Raw genomic sequence first — 21,648 nt, 5'->3', positions numbered from 1 at the left:
ACTTTAGAGGTTACCAGCGCATTACATTTTGTCTGCTGCTTGATTTAACCAAATGCAATGCCCTGAGGCATTTATTAAAATCAGAAAAGAGAAAAATGTTATTACTGTTAGCCTCAGACTGTAACACATACAAGGCTTTCCCAAAAAGGAACTGTCGTGTTTTTCAGTCCTTCTTATGGGGCTTTGATACTAATACCAAAATAGTTAAAAGAAATACTCCTACCCTTTTGCCACTTTTACACAGAACGTCCATACTGATGGCTTTAGACCTGGCAATACGTTAAATCAAGTAAGTACCGGCACCATGGGATTTGTGTCTTGAAGAGATCAGCCCTCAGGGAAAGCAAACTGAAGACTATCTGCCCTCTTCCCCAGTGGGCTGCCTTTGGTTGATTTGGTTACCCTTGCTTATAGATGCATGAGAAAATATCAGGCTGTCTGTTGCGTCCACACCCTGCTGAACACCTTCCACTAGAGCAAATTTAAAGCTAGACCTTTCAAAGAGAAAATTACGCACTCTCTTCCCCATCAGATCCATGGGAAGTCCTGTATTTTCCCAGTTCACAAGTGCTACAACAACAAGAATGGAAACTGGAGTCCTGTCAGCAGACTGAATGAAAGCAGGTAAATCAGCAAAAGCCCCAGAATCTGCATATTTTAATGGTTGTTGTTATTCTTTGTTTTTACTACTAATTAAATAGAACCATCATAAACAACAAACTGATTTTTTTCCCCAATTCTTACTGTTACACATTTGCTTCACTAACACTCATACAACTGTAATCTCATTCAATTTGTCCAGTAGAGATTATACCAAATTAAACTGTCATTTAAAACTGTTTTTCTCCCCTCCTCTTCCTGCCCCCGCCTTCTCTCTCTTCCTTTCTCAAATTATTCCAAGCCAAATTGCTTCAAACTCATGTTTTTTTCCATTTTATTATTCAGTTTGCGCGCCTGTCAAACAAATGAATTCCCTTTGATTTGTTTGGGTTTTTTGAGTTTGTGGATATATTAATTCTTTGAATTGCATGCGCTTTTGTTTAATTTTGTAAATAATGTTCTGCAATTACTCAGTGGTGTCATTTTGCAAATAAAACTAAATGGCAAACTTATTATCGGAGAATGATTTACATACTTTTACCCATAGGAACTGGACTTAATTAAAGATGGCAGACGTATTTTATTACGGGTGCAAAACTTCTCCATTACTTTTACAAACACCACGCATTTTTGTAAAACATGACATGATGTATAACAAACTACACCAAGGGGCACATCCTAGATTCAACCTGGCTACATAAGACTCAACAAGGAATAATATCAAGAACCAGATTCTTCCTTTCTGATTGTTCTGGAAAGTTTGTCTTCTAAATGCATATTTGGCACAAAGTTTAACTGTTTTTTCTCTCACAGCTTGACTGCAATCTCTGCGTCTACTGATGAGAACTACCAGCCCAGGACAAAGTAGAATCCAGACAGACAGCACTATGTGGAAAACACAACCCACAACTGAGATCTTCTAAAGTGATTAACCAAGCAGCAAATTACGAAGAGATTTTTCAACCCATGTGAAAACTCACAGGCAAACAGGTAGGGCAAAGAGGAGGTACCTCTTCACACCACTCTGAAACACCACCAGACAAGAATTGCAACTCCCCTGCCAAATTCCTCTCTCACATCCACACCGCAGGTCCAGGTCCACTCCTCTCTTCACCACAGGTCCAAAAACCCACACTCGCTATCCAGATCCAGAGTACTTTGTTTCCGTGGAATTTAGCCACAACATATTTTCCTCTAGAAAAAGCATTAGATTGTGGGGCTGTTGACGAGAAGCCAAGAATGGTTGGTTTGCATTGTCTCAGCAACGCTTAGGTTGATAATCCCGTAACTTATTTCAGGAATTTAATGATACAAATTGGGTCGTTGGTCATAACACGGTTGTCATGGAGGGGACAACATCACCTGTATCCCTAGTTCTCACGTTTTCAAGGCTGAGGTGATGTCAGTGCAGCACGTACATCTCCAGATGTTCAACAGATAACAGTGGCTCGCTGTTAGGTCAGGATAATATAATGAGAGTTCAGATGGCAAGCTTTGCCCTGCAAGTGTTTTTTCTCCAGTCTTTTCTTCCCCACAGCTTATGTTGTCAGCTTGGGAGCTTTTATTACCACACATATCTAAAGTCAAGAGAAAAGTAGTATTAATCTATGCAAGAAAAAAAGGACAAGGAACTTGCTGCAGTTGTAGTAGATATCTCTTAACAGAAGCGTGATTATTAGGAGCTGGTGTGATCCCTTTGCTCCTCACACAAATTCTGCCTCCATGCAACCACCTCCTGGGCTAATTGTCTGTTCAAACTCTCTCACCTATAGCAGTGGTAGATATCCATAGCAAAAGTGCCCAAGCATTACCCATTTTGCAGACTTCACAGTGCTCCCCTAAGGGTGGCTGAATAATTTGTTTTGAATAATCTGCAGGAATAAATTTACCATTTTTTAATGTATAATTAAGGAAGGAATCATCCTCCACTCTCCTAAACGTATTCTACTGACAAGTTTCTTCCGGGTGGTAAATGCAAGTTCTCATAGTTGCCAGCACTATGCCTACTTAAAAAGTTAATCCATTCCTCTTTGAAGGTTAAGAAAATGCTAAGGAAAACAAGATATGAGGGCTTAGGTAAAGTGGGAGGTTCCAAATCACTGGAGCTCTGCATATTACAGAGCCCTGCTACATCTGCAGCAGCAAAACGCTGCCTGTGAATTTACATCAGAGGGAGCATCCTGACCTCCATCCACCTTCTCTAATGATCACGGTTCTGTCCTAAGTGGGAGGTTTTCGCTGTGCTACTGTTTCCCATTAACTCTTTGTGTAAGCAAATGTTCCGTCTGCTCTTACAATAAGATATTGCCACAGCACTAGGATGGGGGGAAAGGACAAGGCAACGGTGGGCCAGGAACACTCCTGTGAGTAAAGGGGTCGATGCAGAGATGACCAACCTGTTTAAAGTAACATAAAGAAAAGATCTAGGAGTGCTAGATCCACAACCCATGACCCTCATATCCTACCTCCATTAACTGCTCTGCAGCCCTTCGCTCTTTCCTTGCTGGCAGCAGGCTCGCTCTCCACGCGGCCCTCGCTGCTTTCCAGCACTGAGCAGGAACACATTGCACCAACTGCCCGGCCAGTGCCACCAAGACAGTCCTCTTCCCAAAAGCTTTGTACCTAAGACAAGAAAGAACATATGAATGCATTCATAAGCTCTGCCATCTGATCCAGTTTCCACTAATGTTAACAGGGAAAAAAACATTCTATTTAAATTTCTGAATATAAATATCATTTATCTTCAGCTGCCCCTTTGGTTACTGAAGACCGGTTAGGTAGTTTCCTATGTATTCGGTAATTTATATTTGTCTAGATATTGAATAAATCTGAAGAAAGGAGCTCAAAATCCACTCAGGAACATTAATTCATAACAATTACAGGCTTCAAAAACAGAAGTCATGATGGAAGAGGTGAAATAAAGAGCTACATTTGTGTGGAGTTAAATGAATTCTTACTAGAGCCTCTCTCTGCTAGAACTCAATTCAATCTATTATCCCTCTTTTTTTGAAAAGTCTATAATTTTTTTTGAATAACCCCCAAGTTAGAGCTTAAAATTAGCAAGATGCTCTCAGCTGAAGACTGATGATAACTATCATTTATTGCAAAATATACAAATTCTGAGCACATCAAGAAGTGCACAGATATGAGGGCATACTTGTTTTGTTTTGTAGAAACTGTAGCTCTGCTTCACACTGCTATAAGTGTCTAATGACATATGCTTCTTTGCACGCAATATTAGTATCATCAGACAGGAAGGAAAGGGCTAACTACGGCAAAGAAATTCAAGCTCCTAGTTCTCAAAGCAGGTTCTATATCCTGAAAGAGGGAAAAAAATATTCCATTTCAAGAGAATGGATCAAAATAGTCAAATACATATAAGAATACACAAGAAAATATTTTAGTCTGAATTTCTCCTAGCTACGTATATCACTATATAACCACTTATAGGAGTCATTGCAACAAAAGCTATATGTTGCCCATGTGCATTTCTAAACTAATAAACAGTTTACATTTTTTGGTAACTATTAATTGCTAAATTAATTTATTAGACTACTATAAAGCCACGTGAAAAAAAAGACAAAGATCTTTCCTGATGTGACTCCAAATTTATTTAATAACCAATTTTATTTTTTTCCCCAGAAGTAACCTGCCATACTGTCAGCCAAGAGCTCAGCTTGACAAAGCATTTTTATATCAACAGCTACTCTGGAAATACAAGGAAAGAAAAACTGCTTCCTAGGGAGCACAGTCCTGCAACTTATTCACCCGCATGGCTGAAATGTATTCAATTTAGAAATTGATTTTCCGGTCTTTTTCCCTGTATTTGTTTAGACATTTAAGCACTAGGTAGACTGTGTCTCTGTGTAACCTATAAGTCTATATGTATATAAACTAAATATGTATACGGAATAAGTTATTTTTCAAAGGCTGAATGAGAATATAATCTACTACAAAAATGGCTACTTCTGTTCAAAGTTGTAAATTATATCAATAAAACTTTGCAATCCAGATTACGGCTCTTAAACAGAAACGGGCCTGAGCGCGAGTTTACCTGGGTTTGTCTGCAGCTGCTGATGGTTATAGCAGCCATCGACTCCACAAAAATGCAGTAATAGTTACTTTCAGATGTAGATTGAAGCCTACAAGGGAGATAGAGGCAGAGGCAGATCTCCAAGGGCTGAACTGATTTGCCATTCCTGTTAGTTATAATTGAAAGGGACTAGTAGAACTGGGCTAATTGTTGCTCTCTCTTCAGCTATTACCATTTTGTTTTAACTGCTATTCTTGAGATTTAGGGAAATCTGCTCTCATCTACTAATCAAATTATCTATGCAAAACTACCCTAGATTATTTATTCTGATCTTCCCTTAGAAGCTATTAGAGACTGTTCTATTATTTGCTTTTATTCATTCTTTCATAAGTTTTAGTATTTTTCTATTCACCTATCAATCAAGTTAGTAAAAAAAGTTGTTGCTTCCCATGTTATTGTAATACAAGATATGTGTACTAATAATACTTTTAGTTCCTTAGTATCAGAATTAGATGTGCTTGAGAATACATAGCCAAATTCCAGTCCCTTTGTAGCCAGCACAGAACTTGAGGACTTATTTCCACTGTCAATAACACCGAGGACTTGGCTGAGTTGAATTATCTTCTCTTATGCAGCTGAGGTGCACGAGTCTGCCAAAAAGCTCTGGGTGCCCAGTTCCCATTCATTTCAGCATACAATGGTTTCCAAACCCCATTTTGGGCTGAACTGTAGGAAGCTCTGAAAATCGCCGGTCATGCAAAGACTAGACCATCCTCTTAAATTCTGTTTGAAGAGTCCTCTCTTATGTTCCTGAGAAAAAGACGGATGGCAAAGACACAAGTCGATGTGGCCAGCCACCTTGCTCTGGCTGAAGCACCATGCTGGGAGGGAGAGGCTAGGAGACATCCCAAACATGACCGTCTCTACCCTTACTCAATACTATTTTTTCCTAGGGAGGGGGAGAAATCATCCCCTATGAAAAGGGGACAAACTATGAAAGGGCAGAAGAGCCTTCATGGTGGAATTTTTGGGGCAAGAGCCCTAACTATCTCAAAGATGCAAAAAGCAGCGAAGTAAAATGACTGGCCTTGTACTCAGATCAAATGTCCCCTTGAATGGGTGACTATGGGAAAACTTTTACTTTAATTCAGTGTGAGCCGTTCATCCGGGAGCCGTGTATTTCTCCAGCTTTGAGGAGGGATTTGCTTTGATAATTTAGGATGGGATGGAACAAAGTAAGCTCTCACCTAGCTACAGCCCTCACCCACCTGTGTGTCTGGAAGTGTTCTTGTATAAAATTAATTGACATAACAATTTACTAGACCTGAGAGTACTTGTTCCTGTAGTGGGAATGTATATTTAGTGTCTGCTATTAATGAGTTCTTGGAAAATTTCCCATAAGATTTCTTCGGGCAGGGATACAAGATCTGCTATATCCATAAAACACAATAGCTTGCAGCTGTGTTAGCATGCTTAGTAGCACATTAATGACACTATATTATTAAGCGAGTTCAAAGAAAGAGCAAACCATTGCAAAATCCTTCCTAGGCCCAACAGGATTTTTAGCCCCCTAACAGGAGCTCTTCAGTCTACTGACTCACGGCGTAGTTCGAGGTCTCCCTGAATCTCCCTACCCTACCCCACAGCCCCCCAGCCACACAGCAGACCGTTCGGGTTTCTCTCCCTACAACTCTTCACTAATCCCTTCCTTCTGCAAATTTAATAAAAGCCCTTTGCAAGATGTCAAAGCAGGCATTGAGTGACACACCAGGCTGAAGGCACAGCACTTTGAAGAGGCATTAAGGGGAGGTCCAGGCTCTCAGGCACGGCTGGAAGCTCCCAGCAGGCACGCCGGAGACACTGGTAGTCATGGACCTCTGAGGGGTGCATCTTCCACTTCGCTTTCCCTTCCCAGTTGAGAGATTAGGTATGCCACAAAGAGTTGCCTAAAGTCACTGTTTCCATGCAATTGGTGCCTTTATCATGAAAAAGTTATTGCTAGACTTGATATAATTTCACAATGAACTGTGGTAACTACTCTCATCACAGCTCACCTTAGTGATCTTATTAATATTAAAAGAAAACATCCAGTTCCACAGTACGGACTGGTACATACAAAGCTTGAACCGTATCCCGGAACGCAGCAGCATTATTTGTGTTTTCCACCAGAAATTCTTTTTTGTGGTAGCCCATCGTGCAGGCACTGCTACCACTCCAGTTTCACAGCTAAATCGCGTGGGATCTGAAATCTCGCCCAGGGTAGCCTATGCACTTCAGCACTACCTGGGGAAAAACAAAAACACACCACAGATTCAGCCCTAAAAAACTGTCATGAAAGGGCTTATAGAGCTGCTAGGCAGAACAAGAAGTAGCCAAATGGAAGAAGAGAGGCCATCAACAGGCACAGGTTGAACAGGACAGGAGATGAGCTTGGGGAAAACAGGGAACAAAAGGAAGGGAAGGAAAGGAGAAAGAAGAGGGCTCGGTGGGCCCTCTGGGGCACCAATGAAAACAACTTGTGAAAGAAAAAAATTATTCCCTACAAAAAAGTGAATGAGACCCGTCTAGGTGAGATGTAGAGTGGAATAAGAGGCTATCCAGTAGCACCAGAAGTTCTGGGGGTACTCCTCATAGAAGTGATCCCTTATCACAGGAAGGTTCATCAGTTTCAAACAGGGACATCACGCACCAAGAAGTTTCAACTGAAGTGCACACAGCCTTATTTTCACTGGAATTATCCAAATATGAAAGAAAGTCACGTCAAGTAATCAAGCAGGCTAATCCTCTGGAAATGACTAACCATAAAACTCTATGTGGGAAGTGGGATGTCCCATCAGCTGCACCAGTGTCCGCAATAAAAAAAATCCATTTTGCTTATAGTCAAAAAGAAGAAATTCAATGACAGATGGTCATCCTAAGTGCTATGAGTTGTCTCCATATATAATGAAAAATATATAAACCTTCTGTTGCGCAGTGGAGGAGAGAGGTTCGAACACCTGTTCCAAATTATTATGATACTATAAACATTCTTGGAAATTGGAAGGCCCCATGTTTTAAGAAAGTGAGAAGTGCCATTGCCAGCTAAACTAAATTGAGTAGGCTTGGGTCCAGTAAGCAGGGAAAGAGAATTATGTGTATAGCCCGCTGGCATACAGCTGATAAGAAAACTGAGTGGGCATAAAGTTTAAGCCTAACGCTGTAGAAATCCTGTCATTTTATGAAGTATATACATAAATTAGCTGTGCAAATGATATTTAATGTACTTCCAATGTTTTCTTTTCAGACTTGTCACCTCTGGAATCCCTCCACAACAGAATGGATCATCTGAAGGGTCCAAATTAAAAGAAACATTAGGTAGGTTTGGCTAAAATTTTAAAAAAAGTTTTCATCCAATATCTAGCAAAGACTGACTGAATTTTAGTTCACTCTAAGGGATACAAGTTGTTGCCATTTCATTACTTCTTGCAAACCCATTCCAAAGATGGATCCAAGTTCACCTCAGTATGCAGTAAAGTTATCAGTATCTTTTGCCGGTTTCTTCCAGAAAACATCCACGTCCTTGAAGCTCTTATAACAAAATGCTGACAATTACAGAGGGGCAGCATATCCAATGATTAACCCAAAAGGTATACGCCACTTGCAACAGGCTGTGGCAAGTAGATGTTGTCCCAATGCCTCTATGCACAGCAGGTCAGACACCGGGAAATGCACATTTCTGTTCCATCACATAGGTACACATCTGTTATTCAACGTGAATTCCTGTTTCTACACCATCAAGTGAGAAGTACAGGCATATTTATTGAACAAATTAAAAGGGAGAATCTTTTCCGTCTGCACTTTCATAAGTTGGACAGATACAAGAAGCTCCTCAGAAGCACCGTGCAGTTGATGCAGCCTTTTAGCATCCACAACTACACTGACAGCACCATTAGATATTAAAGAAACATAAGGAAGGCCTTATGAAGCAAATGTATTAAATTTATGATTAAAATGTATTATTAATGTTCCCAGACACTTCAGTGTTTTAGGCAGGCATCAGTATGCCACCTTTCAACCTGGGGAACTGCTTACACAAGCTGTATTTAGACTGTAACCGTGTCTCCTTTGTATAGCTTTTGCATGCTTTTTGGTAGCACTGCTCCCTTGTATAACGCATACTATCAAATTTGTGTCATAGCAAACTCAAACAGTGAAATCAAGAAAATTCTATTGCAGTACCTCTTACTTTTCAGTTATCGATTAATCCAGGAATAGCAACAGAAGTCAAAGCAAACAGAGCAAAAAGTTATGGTTTTACTTTTTTCCCCATACACAGATTGTAGAAGGATTTGGGGTACAGCTCTCAACCTACAGAGAGGAGAGCTCCTCAAGCACTGAGATCAACATAGCTCCATCAACTTCATTACACTTCAGCTGCAGTTAAAGGAAATAGCAGCCAGTTAATCATAAATGCTACGCAGTATTTGCTTGGGTGAAAGACAGAGTATTTGAAGTAGCCCAAGTGCCATACTGGCTGATTCATCTTATTATTCTACTTGAACTAAAAATAAAAGACTTCCTTATAATTGGCTTACTTTCCTTTGGCTGAACAGAATTCAACAAATCTATTCTAAATACAAGCAGACATGCTGCGTGCTTTTCAGATTTGCCTTTCAAAGCCAGACACTGGGATTACAAAACTGACACCCACCTCTTTCCTGTTTAAGATTATGTGTAGAGTTTATTTTTTATGTATTTTTTGTCTTTTTTATTATTATTTGAGCGCAAAATTTATATAAGCGTGCTTTACAGCAGTACAGAATTTTTAATCAGTTTAAAACTATTTAAACCGAACTAATCTGTTCTGGGCATAGAAGTTATTTTGGAGGGTATTCCTCTTTATTCTTCCTAGAATGTTGACGAAAAATCTAGAGTATTTTTATGAATTAAGTCTACTTTATATGCTTTACTTTACATGCTATGATGCCCAGTCAAGTTCTTAGCTTGCCACACTCCTGAATATGACTGTTGACTGTAGCTATGCTGATTCTAAAGAACCTATGACGATGAGAAAACCGGGCACCAGTAGGTTGAACTTGCCTGGTATGTATCCTCCGTAAAGTCACTCACAAAAAAACAAACACACTTGGTAGGGTATTTCCAAAGCCAAAAGCAAGAAGTACAAGCCAAAAGCACAAGCAGTACCTAAGACATACTCTTTTTGTGGTGAGACTCCATAACTTTATCTATTAGCCCTTAAACCAAAGGTGGTAAAAGACCAATCCATTTACTAAAATGGAACATAGCCAAAAAAAATCTAGAAGATTCAATGTCTACCCTGCACATGCTGTTGCAGAAACATGCAGCACTGTCTACTTCAAATCCGATTTTTTATTTCCTGAAAGAGACACTGTGGACAGGGCAGCACTAGTTCAGGTTGAGATCACATTTTCAAACTGCCAGCTTTCAACTTCATTTCCTCTACACAGATTATTACTTCTTTCTATAAAAATAAAAGCCCGAAGGATAAAATTTGATATTGCTTAACATATTGATTAGAACATAAGTTTGATTAGATCATAATCAAACATCAGCATACGGCATTGCATTGCATTGTCAATCCTTTCTCTGATGCTCCTGATGAAATGCATGAAGCTAGATGCTGGTTGTACTTCAGCAACACTTTTGACACACTGGTAATTGATTCATATTGCTCTATAGAATTAGGTTTTTATCTATGTGAGTATATCGCCAAGTGTACAAAAACAGAAACTGTACTTACATTATCGGTTCAGCAGTTATTAAAAATAGAAACAAAAAAATGCACAAACTAAACTTACTGGGTAGAAAAGAATGCCTTTTAAGGTGTATATTATTTTCAATACTTAACAGATCTAAAGGTCACATAAAATTCAAGTAAGACCCCTAACACAAACAGTACTCAAGCACTGTAGGACATGGTCACAATTTAAGACACTGTTGCAAAATCTGTTATAAGCCTACAAGGTAAAATAGAACCTTATTTAATGAGGTACTAGCATAATCTGAAGAAGTAGAGGCAGCTCTGGGGCTTGCTGTGATGTCCAGAAAGCCCCTGGAGGCCAGCAGGCCCCAGAGCAAGCGCCACGTGCCATCTGCAGCGCGTGCCGGTGAGGTCACGCAGCACGGCCACCCTGCACCCAGTCAGCCTTTGGACGGTGCTCCAGGCATACGTCTTCAGAAGTGGTGGGAGCAGAGATCTCCGAAAGCACTAGGACGTCTCCCCACCATCTTCGATGGCACCAGGATCAGGACTAAGGAGAATTTTATATATTGAAAAAAACTACACGCGTCATCCTACTTTTTGTCAAGTACACAAGTTCCTTTGGTGCTTTTGAGACAAAATGCAGGTAGTCGCCACCCAAAGCAGTGGGTCCAATCTGCACAGTTTTGATGACCAACTTTCAGCTTTCACCAGCCCAAGTTAAGGCCACCAGTGTAAGCAGGATAAAAACCATCTCCTACAACACAAAAGTGCAACTTTTTGGATGGATTTGCCAGCCTACTTTTCTACTCACTTAAACATTCCTGAGTTTCTACTTTACTTCCTTATTTTAAAAAAATTAATGTGAAAGACCTACTTTTACAGCAGTAACATCAATATTTTATATTCTCCCTTTTGCTGTAAAGATACCAGGCTGATTTACACATTGTTTAAAAAAAAAGTACTGAACCCATCATATTATGTAATATAAAATACCACCTTTGTCTCCAAGGGAACATCACATGTTAATCCAAAGCTACAGAAATAGTCTGAGAATTAAATCTCCAACAAAACTCACAGTGGACGAAGTGTTAAGATAAAGGAAACTCTCATATTCTTTAAAAACGAGCTTGCTTTGCCACACAGCAATCCCAGAAGGACTTTAGAAAATTATTATTTTATTTCTGACATAATTGGCACATCAGAGTGACAATGCACGTTCAGTAGTGTCCTAAATTGTCACAAATGATCTATTTTAAGTGGCTGAATAAAAAGCCATTAAAAACGTGGCTGCACAGCAATGCTGATCATCAGCAACTCTCAGCCCAGCAATCCATCTCTGCCAGCAGGAATTTTTATACTACCTTTTTTTCATTCCTTTATTATCCATTTGTAGACTGACCCACTTATTGGTAATAATGTCAGGATTTTTTTTTTTATTATTGTTATTACTACTGCTTTTTATTTTAGGAAGCAAAGCCAAATAAAATTGTCATGAAAGTGTGCACTTAATTTTTTTTTTTTTAACATACGAAAATATTTGTAGAGTAGATGATTTCATGATTAAGAAATGGCATGCAACCAGTTAGACAAAAGCCACTTGGCCACGTACTGACAAATCTCTAGTGTACAGGATTCACGCACTTTTAAGGAAGCTGTGAAAGTGCAGACTTAATCATGGATGGAGGGATGACTACTGCCATGGGTTTTCCTCAGGAATCCTCTGCTAACATCACTGGAAAGTTCTGAGCACTGGTTTAAGCTTTTTGCTGTGACATGATACATATCTCAGTTCCATCCCAAAGACAATTTTGCAATTGTGTCTGTTTTGATAGATTTTATAAAATATACTAACAAGATGTAGCGCTGTAATGCAGAAACATCCAGAAAATATACAGAATAAAACACTTGGAACAGCCTCTACTAGATGTTGCACAGTAACACTGACCAGAAATCTTTGAGTGCTTGCTTCTTTCTTCATTTTTTTTCCTCCCTTCTCCTTTTAAACCAGTAATCTAAAGTAATCCAACAAAATAGTTGCCCTGCCACCATTTCAACTAATCTGAACAAATCAAAGCTGAGGCAGTGGCACACGTATATAGGTACTGACTTGACAAAGTACCTGAATCCCTCCAAGGTCAAGCACACACTTAAGTTCTTTCTGAAATAGGGCTGAACTTGCTGGCTTTAAGTGGAAAACAGTAGCAAGTAAGGTTCTGTAGAGGTAAATCATGGCTTCCTAAATCACACTACTTGGGAAAAAAAAAAACTCAGGGACCTGCTTCACTTATCTCCATTGTCTTCTGACATTTTGGACCAAGAACCATCAAAATCATCCACCTTCAGTCTAGGGTACCCCTGTGATTTTCGGTACTCCAGAACTTTTCCGTCAGCAAAATGAATAAGTGATCCCACCACCCACAGACTGCCTGACTTCATCCCATTCAGCCTCGCTCATACTATATATTAAATACTCTAGAGGATATCACCCACAGCCTTAGCTGAACTGAGGGCTAGCGGTGTTTTGGGGCAATGGCAATAACATACACGGCTGGTGGTCTTGCTAACAGCAAGGTGATTTTTTCCTCTGCTTTTCACATACAATTTGGGTGTTTCCTACACCACACACACCCTCAGGAGACACCCAATAGCAGCCTTTAAACATGTAAAAAAGGAGAGAGGATGCTTTCCTTCATGCCTATTGGGAACGGTACAAGAGTAATAGGCTTAAACAGAAGCAGAGATTTAACTAGAATACTGGGATTTTTTTCTACTACTAAAGAGCTCTAATCAATGAAACGTTATTTAGGGACCTCCATCAGGATAGGTTTTTAAGAGGTTAGACAAGCATCTGCCAGGCAGGCAAAGAGGCTAGAAAATCTCTCAGTTGTAAGAAAGAGGGCAGAGGGGGACCTTCCTAGGGGCAAAAGTTCACTAGACTTTACCTGTGCTTAATTCAGTAACTTGCTCGCTGTCGGTATTTTAGCTAAAAGTTACAGAGGCCAAGTGACCTTCCCTGTGGTGGGAGAGAACAAAGCCAGTGCAAGAACCAGGATTATAAACACAGACGTGGAACACCCGCACACCCCTTTGCAGCTCTCCCATTGCATATGTGTGTATCATATGTACGTACGTGTGCACAGAATGTATGTATGCACACAGACACATTTTCAGTTACATGGCCTGTAGGCAGGAGGCACTCTGAAGGACGTACCAATGCCTCAGCAGGGCAGGGATGCTTCCATGCAAATCCCCCACAGAAGCATAAAGCAGCTTCCACTTAACTCTTCGGGAACAGAGGAGCTTCCCTCCTGGCCTCGCCAGTGCTTTATCCTTCATCCACGAGAGAATGCTACATGATATTTTATACGTTACATTTTTATGCACACTTTATCTCTCCTCCTTTTCAAGTTTTATTTAATAGCAAACAGCTTGTCTTCTTAACAAGAAAGAGCAAAGTGACAGAAAACAAATTAGTTTCTAAATTTAACACTGTGTTACGTTGCCAAGGCAACTGAAGATCTACAATTACACAAAGCAAATAATACCCACTTGTAGGAGCAGAACCAAAACTAATTCTAGAAAAGATTTGGTCTTGGAATATAATTACACTCAAATAACAAACTAATAATTTTAAAACTACATTAGCTCATCAGGGTTATATCTGGTTGCATTCAGGAAAGTCAAATACTCCCAGGTTATACTCAGGAAATGGCTTCTGAGAGACAAACAATGAAATCTGTATTTGCCAAGTTACAAGAGGTTTATATGTACTCCCTACAGCAGTCAAAAATCATTTTTGTATGCAAATGAATCATGTCTCGGTACCCAAAGTTTTACAAGAGATGTGTTTAGCTACCAAAGACGTACGGGAATAAAACAATGGTGAATACCAAGTGAACTTCTCAAGGTCCTGGTGGCAGCACGATCTCCAAAGCGGCACAGAAAGCAGGAGACAGAACATGAAGAATTTCCGATTGTTTCAAAAATATCCCATTTGTCCCAGGTACAAAGATCTGAGGCAGCCGTGGAAAGCAGTAAGAAAAAGAACGAACAGCACCAACGCTGGATGTCAGTGAGCAGAGCGCCCGCTGAAGGGTGCTGCGCAGCACCGGTGCACAGACCTGGGGGCTCATCGCCCTTCTGAGCCCGCGGCTCCACACCTGCAGGAGCCCACATGGGACTGCCTTTGTATAAACAGCTCTGAAGTGTGGGAAATAATGAAAAAGGATATCTGTAACCAGATGCCAGGTTCAGAGGTAACAGGCACTTCTCATTGGCCTTCTGGAAAGGATACCTCAGTGAAGAAGGCATTCAAAAACCTCACGTTCTAAAAAACAAGTATCAAGTTTAAAGCAGGACCTGAAAAATGTATTGCATACAGGTTATTTTGCATGTTCTTAACACACCTGGGCATCTTACTGTCAAGTGAGTAGAGGGAAGCACTTGTCTCCAGATGCGTCCAAAAAATGTTTATTATTTCTTTGTAATATGTCATAATCCTGCAGCGTGACTGACTAGCCTGATGATGTTTTGGAAAAACCATCTGCCAGTTGTCGTCTTTTTTTGAGGTATAACCACAAGATAAATAGTATTCCTCACTAAAATAGACGTTGCACTCAAGATGAACCTTACCTCTTCCAACTCCCCTTTGTGTGCCCTCTTGTATAAAGAGCTTACAAAAAATCATCTGCTGAAAAACAGTTACGCAAAATGTATCCGCACTGCGGATGTCAACTAAGCACGCAGCACCCCTTCAAAATCCAGACCTCCAGGGATTGTTCCAAGCGAACTCGCTTGGGCTTTGCAAGAGGCGTGGATCTGAATGCCTACATGACAGGCTTAAAAATGTAGCAATACCCCCTCTATATTTTGGTGTTAAGACCTCTACGGATGCCCACAAGCTAGTGAAATGCTGCGATGATTGTCTAGACGGGCCTGTAGATTACCTCTGAGGGGTACATGAAGCACTGCTGGGTAGCAGGAAGCTCTGAGCTGTAAGCGCTGTGAGACCAGGGAGCTGGAAGGGCTCCTGGGCCTCTCCCTGCTGACACCCCAAACCTTTACTGCACGTCAGCACTGCCCTCACAAACCCGGACAGGTTTCTTACGCAGCACTCCCACTCCTCCCGCAGTCAGAAGCCTTCCATTAGTTTTCAGCCTAAATTTATTCAAAACCAGTTTTTAAATCACTTGTCCTGCTGACAAAAAACGTCCTCTGGAGTTTACCCCCCTCCTTTCCCTCACACCCAGATGTATTCATGCACAGCAATCATTTCCCTTCATTTTGCTCAGCTAAATGAGCAGAGCTGCTTCAGCCTCCGCTGGGACTGGCTCTTCTGTCCCCCCCCGTCAGTCCAACAGCCTTTCTGGGCATCTGCTCTGGCCCAAATTCTGCTTTCCCCGAGCACAGGTAGCCGCAGCCCCAGACAGATTTCAGCTGAGGACTCGACAGCACCTTTCACAACACGCTGCATTGTATGAACAGGTCAGAAGCATCGACTAAAGGCCCCAGAGGTCTCTCTCTTCCTGCTGGTGCTGAATGATATTCATGTTGTTAGTCCTTGGGACATAACCCTGAACTTGCACTACTCAATTTCATCATAATTCTATTATTCTCATCTTCAACACCATCCAGCTCTGCCTAATTAATCCAATTTTTCTCAGCATTGACAGCGTCTTCTGGTTTTATGTCATCAGAAAATTTCATTAGCACATTTTTCACTTTAGTGCCAAAGTCATCAGCCAAAAAATAATATTTCTCTTAAGCCAGCCTTTCAAGGAACTCCACTGACAGTTATCCCCTTGCCCACTACTCTTTCAACACAACCTATTGTTCTCACCTCTTTGGTTCATATCTTAGGCTCTTTACAGCTTTTCTATTAAATCTAATTATCTCCTGTTTAACTACTAATTGGCTTCCTGGAAACCCTGCTCCATCATTTAGTCTTTGGAGACTAAAATAAGTTTGCCTGTTTATGTGGGCAGGAACAGCGTGCTGCCCAGATTTGTGGGAACGGTCACAGTCACTGTGCCATCAGAGGGTGCAAAGGGCAGCAGCCAAAGCTGCCCTAATGCCTTTTGTGTGTGCAAGGACTGCAGGCTGAGCCCAGCATCCTTCTTTACAACATCTGGATGGCTAAAATGGCTGCGGGGCTACCTACACCTAGATTTCCCAGCTGGCTTCGCACCAAGGATGGTCTACCATCTCCCTGCTCTTTGATAAAGAAACACGCTCCTTACATGGTAATTAAAAAAAACTTCAAATAGCTAACACTTTTTTTTAACACTAAGTTTGCACTATTAAAATATCATAAGCATGAGACACTTTTTAGAAGACTCCCCTGGGCAAAATAGGCATTCCTATAAGGAATTTTTCAAGTTGTCCCTTTTTCAGAAATAGCACTGATTTCAGCAAGGTTACACCGTGGATTAATGTGACCCAGTCTCTTTGATATACTCAAAGCAAATCAATCTGTCATGGGTCTCAAGCTGTGAATACCTGCTCAAATAATTAAAACACTCAGCAGGGAACTTATTCAAAAGGTCAACTTTTAACAAAGATGAATTCAATTATATCTCATACCCATAAAATTTGAGACAAATTAACAGAAAACAATGGATTACCCAATGTATCTTATACCAGCATTAAAAATGCTACTTATTTACACAAATAGTTGGAAAGAAATGGCACATGCACCTCAAACTCATTTGTCACGTAAAATTAATGCAATATATTGCACTGGTGGTCCCCCAGTGGACAGTAAATAAAAGCATTTTACTTTTAGATTACTGAATCTTTATGAATAAAAACTGGTTTTATGTTGCAACATGCTTAAGTTAAGTATCCCTAGGTGCAGATAGAGGATTATATGGTACTAATTTAAGCCTTTTTTCTGCAAAGCTTTTGTGGTGGCATCCAATTTTCAAACCAAAGGAAGATCATCTTCACACAGTCAATATGTACACCGTGCAACACAGAAAGTGCCCCTCTCTTTCTTGCCCTCTTTCCCTGAGAGTTTCCTAGCAAGCAAAGGATGAGATAGATATCTAATAGACTAATTCAAGAACAGGAAAAGGTTTCAGTGAATTCAGGTGGAACAAGAGCAAGCTCTGGACCCTAATGGGGCTGAACTCACCACCCTAGGATGGTGTTCTTTAGGCACTCAAAAGCAGTCCAAGGAAATAAAGCTCAGTTCACTAGTAGTATTCATAATCTATGTCACAATCACTAATTATGATTCTTCAGAACTGAGACAGCTAAAAATTACCTAGCTTGACCAAATAAACTGATCCATCTGAATTAATATAATTTATCATTATATTCTTCATTTCTTCAGATAAGCATGAAACTGGGAGTTGAAAATATCAATATCTAAAAAGTAACAAGTGCATATTTCTGAAAGTGAATTACTTTTAAGACTTTTCCTTATTTGACTCGCTGGCAGAGCAGTGGCTTACATGCAACAGCAAGGTGAAATTTAAAATACCATATTAGTTTTTGTTAAACAAAATTGAAGGAAGACATGATCCAGCAGAAATTTAAGAGACAGTCCTCATTTCACACTAATTCCCTGAAAATAAGCAACATCCGAACTTATTTCAGCAAAATTTTTTCTTCTCTACAGATTATTCTGAGCAATTCCCTACTATAACGGAAAAGGTCTTTGCACAGATGCAAAGGAAAAGCATCAGTGGAAAGGAAAAGGTTTTTCCTTAAAGGAAAACTCCAGTTATGTGGGGATCTCCAATAGATTTTGAGCACCTCCACATTAGAAAGTGAGAGGTGAGAGCGAGACTTAGGGTTAGTATTTACCTTTACACTTAAGAAATCTTACCTCTTACCAGGAAGGAATAGTCAGAGTAGTCTGGGTTTTCTGCTCGGACTGTTTCCCCTCTAGGAAATAAATATTCCTCGGTGGTGTTCGCCTATAAAAGAAGGAAAAGTGCTGTCAAATAGCTAGTCTTTACTACCTCAGACATCCACCTTTTGCAATAACAGGGCATGAGCTCTTCCCGTGGAAACCATAAAAGTGAGTTATTGCATGTAATGGGAAGAAAGAATTCAAAGACCACTGATCTTTAAAGAATATATCAGTAAGGTAATATTAAAAAAAAAGCAGCAATTAATCAGAATAATTCAGGAGACCATTGCAGGTATAGCACAGACCAGACACTGAAGTTCAGTACTGACTGTTTTAAAGTTTTGTTAGCCAACACATAGAGCTACTCTTCAGGGGGTCTTAGGACCCAACATACAGGCAGTAAAGCTTCATTCTTCTCTGTAAAAAAAACAAAACTGCACATTTTCCACACCAAATTATTTTCAGCTTTTCCCTTTAAAAAATTTGCTTCCAAAACAAAATGCCTTCCCCCCCTAAAATTTACTAATTCATTTACTAATTCTCTTAGATACACTTCATGGGTTCTACCCCGCCTCTCTGAAGATATTCAGTACTAAGATAACACTTCTGTCCGATGCACATATGTTGTTGTCTGTAACTGTGCCCTCATAATTACAAAAAAAATCTTCATCCTTAACAGGAGAAAAGATATATGATGGGAGAAATGCTGCTAGGTCAAGATTAATGAGCAGAGACAGAGAAAGAGAGAGTGCTGTCTCAGGTGCTTGCAGAAACTGAATGTTCCCTTCGCAGAGTGTATTTCATTGCCAGAGATCCAAACCTCTTCTCACTTGACCTTTAACAAATTTCTGAAACTTGCAGGGTCACAGCTTTTGCTAATCATCTACCAATCTTGCCATGCTTACTGCTAGAACAGGAATCTACTACTTGTAAGATGGATGATGGAGCGGAAAAACCATCAGTTCATCTGAGAAGGGTAAATTTTTCCTCCCTTGATGATGGATGAGAGCTATTTCTTCTTTCTTCCTCTTCATTTCTCTCTATTGCCATGCAAGAACTTCAGGTAGGAAACTAGCTTTGGTACTTCCCAGAACCCTCCTCCCACAGCACCCACATTTGCAGACTCTGCTGCTTGCTTTGACATGCTTTCAGAGAAACTCCAGTCCCACTGAAGACTTCTGGTCATTGAGAGTTTCAAGACTATTCTGTGCTGATCCTCAGCTCAAAGGAGAAACTGAACGAGACGCAAGAGGAATTAGTGAACTCAGGCAGGCTGAATCAACATTAATATAGTTGAACCATCAACACCAAAAGATGTTCCGTGTTGCTCCATAACCCTGTTTGACTCATAAGAGCAGATGTGATCATTCGTTATTGAAATTAAGGGCAGTATATTGCTTCTTGGAAATGAATATCATTGCAGCTAAGCTCAAAACTGCATGGAGGACTAAGGAAAAAAATAAGCTCCCTTCTTCACAGCCTCTTGACTTCTAAGATTTCTCATCAGAACACCAAAATATATTCAATATATAACTTCAAAATTTATGAAGGCATACAGTGAATATAACATGAAATATAACATCTCAATGTTTGTGGACTGCCTATTTTTAAAGAATTCAAAAGATAACAGTAGACTAACACAATGTACATATTATCAAATAGGAATCATTGTTTTGTGATTTTTAGTAACTTTGGATTTGCTTTGCATGAAGTGAAAGCTAGTTTCACTGTTGACAACATTCAAGGCAAATAGGACATGCAATGAAAATTATAACTGGTCTAGAAAACACAACTATTGATGAGAGGCTAATTAAAAAGAGAAAAGCAGAAAATACTGGGAAGTGTGTGAAAACCATTAGCAGAGTTTAGATGTGCATCTGCATGGGATAAGATAGGTAGATCTGGAGATGCAAAGGGATCTCTTGTCTGGGATCCTACAATTGTGTCCCGCTCTGCAGCCCAATGAGTCACAAGACACAGAATTGTTTACATTGGAAGAAATGAAATAGAGGTGCCATAGGAGACACAGATGTGCAAAGTTTATCTGAAGGGCTTTTTGTTTCTAGGGTGAATATTCTTTTCTGTAGAAACTATTGCCGTTGATAGTGTAAAATTAAACGGTGTGAACGGAACCTCAGCCCTGAACAAAACTAAATTTGTACAAAAGAGTATAAAAGTACATATTCTGTTTTCATTCACATTACATTATACATTACATCTTTAAAAGGATAAAAAGAAAAGCTTTTCTTTTAAACAGGTGAATTGAAGTTTACAGACAGGATGTAATAACTGCATTTTTGTACGCAATAAATGAAATACCTGTTATTCTGTAATCAGCCTTTAGATAACAACTCTACTTGAACCCTTTGGCTGTAATATTCTTGCTATTTGGGGATATGCAATCAATCCTTCCACTCAAGGAAAGGTATCTAATGGTTTTTCTTAAATTACATGTTTATTTTCTTTGCTTGCTGGCACTCTGAGCACTTGAACTTAACATAATTAGGAAATTGCCTCAAAAACATAAACAAAGCCCATTTGTTTTTAACTAATTCAATATATTTGGCACACATTCCTTTGAAAAATCATACTCTCCTTTGCAGCAGCTTAGAAGCCTAATTATAGACATAATACTCATCAAAAATGATACCTTCCCTGTAGTCCCAGGAACACACACTTGGAAGCAAGCTATTTCAGGAGATATAATTTTCTGTGACTGCCATCCTTTCTCACTCCTCCCCTGCACCTCTGAATGTGCTGAGCAGTCTGTCCACATCCACACTCACCCTGAATGCACACTTCAGTCTTCCACCCAAGGACTGGAATTACCTCTCCCAGACTTAATCTCAAAATTTATTTTTCCTCTTTCTCTAATATTTCTCCATTGATAGACATTTACACTTGTCTAGAGCAGGCTGCTCTGCTACCTAGTCCCCCCATCCCCTCCCTGGTAACAGCCGTCCCTCCCTACTGCCATCAGCCTTGCCTGCTTTTAACCTCGACATCATCTGTATACACTCAGAAGCTAGCACAACTAACGTCGTACACCCAGGCAGGCAACCTGGTTCCCAAATAAACTTACACCTTCTGTAGTACAGTATCACAGACCACACCATCCACCTGAGAGCTCACCTCTTGCCAGATCATCAGTTTTTCAGGCAAGAACTGTCTCTTTCTATACTCTAGACTGTTCATAAAACACCTCAGGAGACACTATAAATACACTAAAAATAAACCCCTTTCCAAAAAGGGTTCAGAAGGAAGGCTATGTTGCTGCTCTGTATCTGATAGCTTCAGTAGGCCACACTATCAGGTGAAGTCTGTTCACCTTCAGTCTGATATTCATAATCTAGGAGTGATATTGCTGAAAAAAAGTCAGGAGAAATTTCAGACTATTTATAAGGAATGAAGTTTCCAGAGACGCTGAAA

At 40.0% G+C, this 21,648-nt stretch overlaps 1 protein-coding gene across 1 annotated transcript in view; it reads right to left on the bottom strand.

The window, feature by feature from the left end:
* Nucleotides 1–21,648, bottom strand: part of OTOL1 (otolin 1) — a 118,049-nt gene that overhangs the window by 38,824 nt on the left and 57,577 nt on the right. Inside the window, exon 8 of the mRNA XM_080604329.1 lies at nt 18,193–18,283. The gene's annotated coding sequence lies outside the window, so the exon portion shown is untranslated. The remainder of the gene's footprint in view (nt 1–18,192; nt 18,284–21,648) is intronic.

This window comes from Anser brachyrhynchus (genome assembly GCF_964034855.1).
Source record: "Anser brachyrhynchus genome assembly, chromosome: 9".
NCBI classification, from domain to species: Eukaryota; Metazoa; Chordata; class Aves; order Anseriformes; family Anatidae; genus Anser; species Anser brachyrhynchus.
Note: the sequence above shows the minus strand (reverse complement) of the source record. Positions and strands in the feature narration are given on the sequence as shown.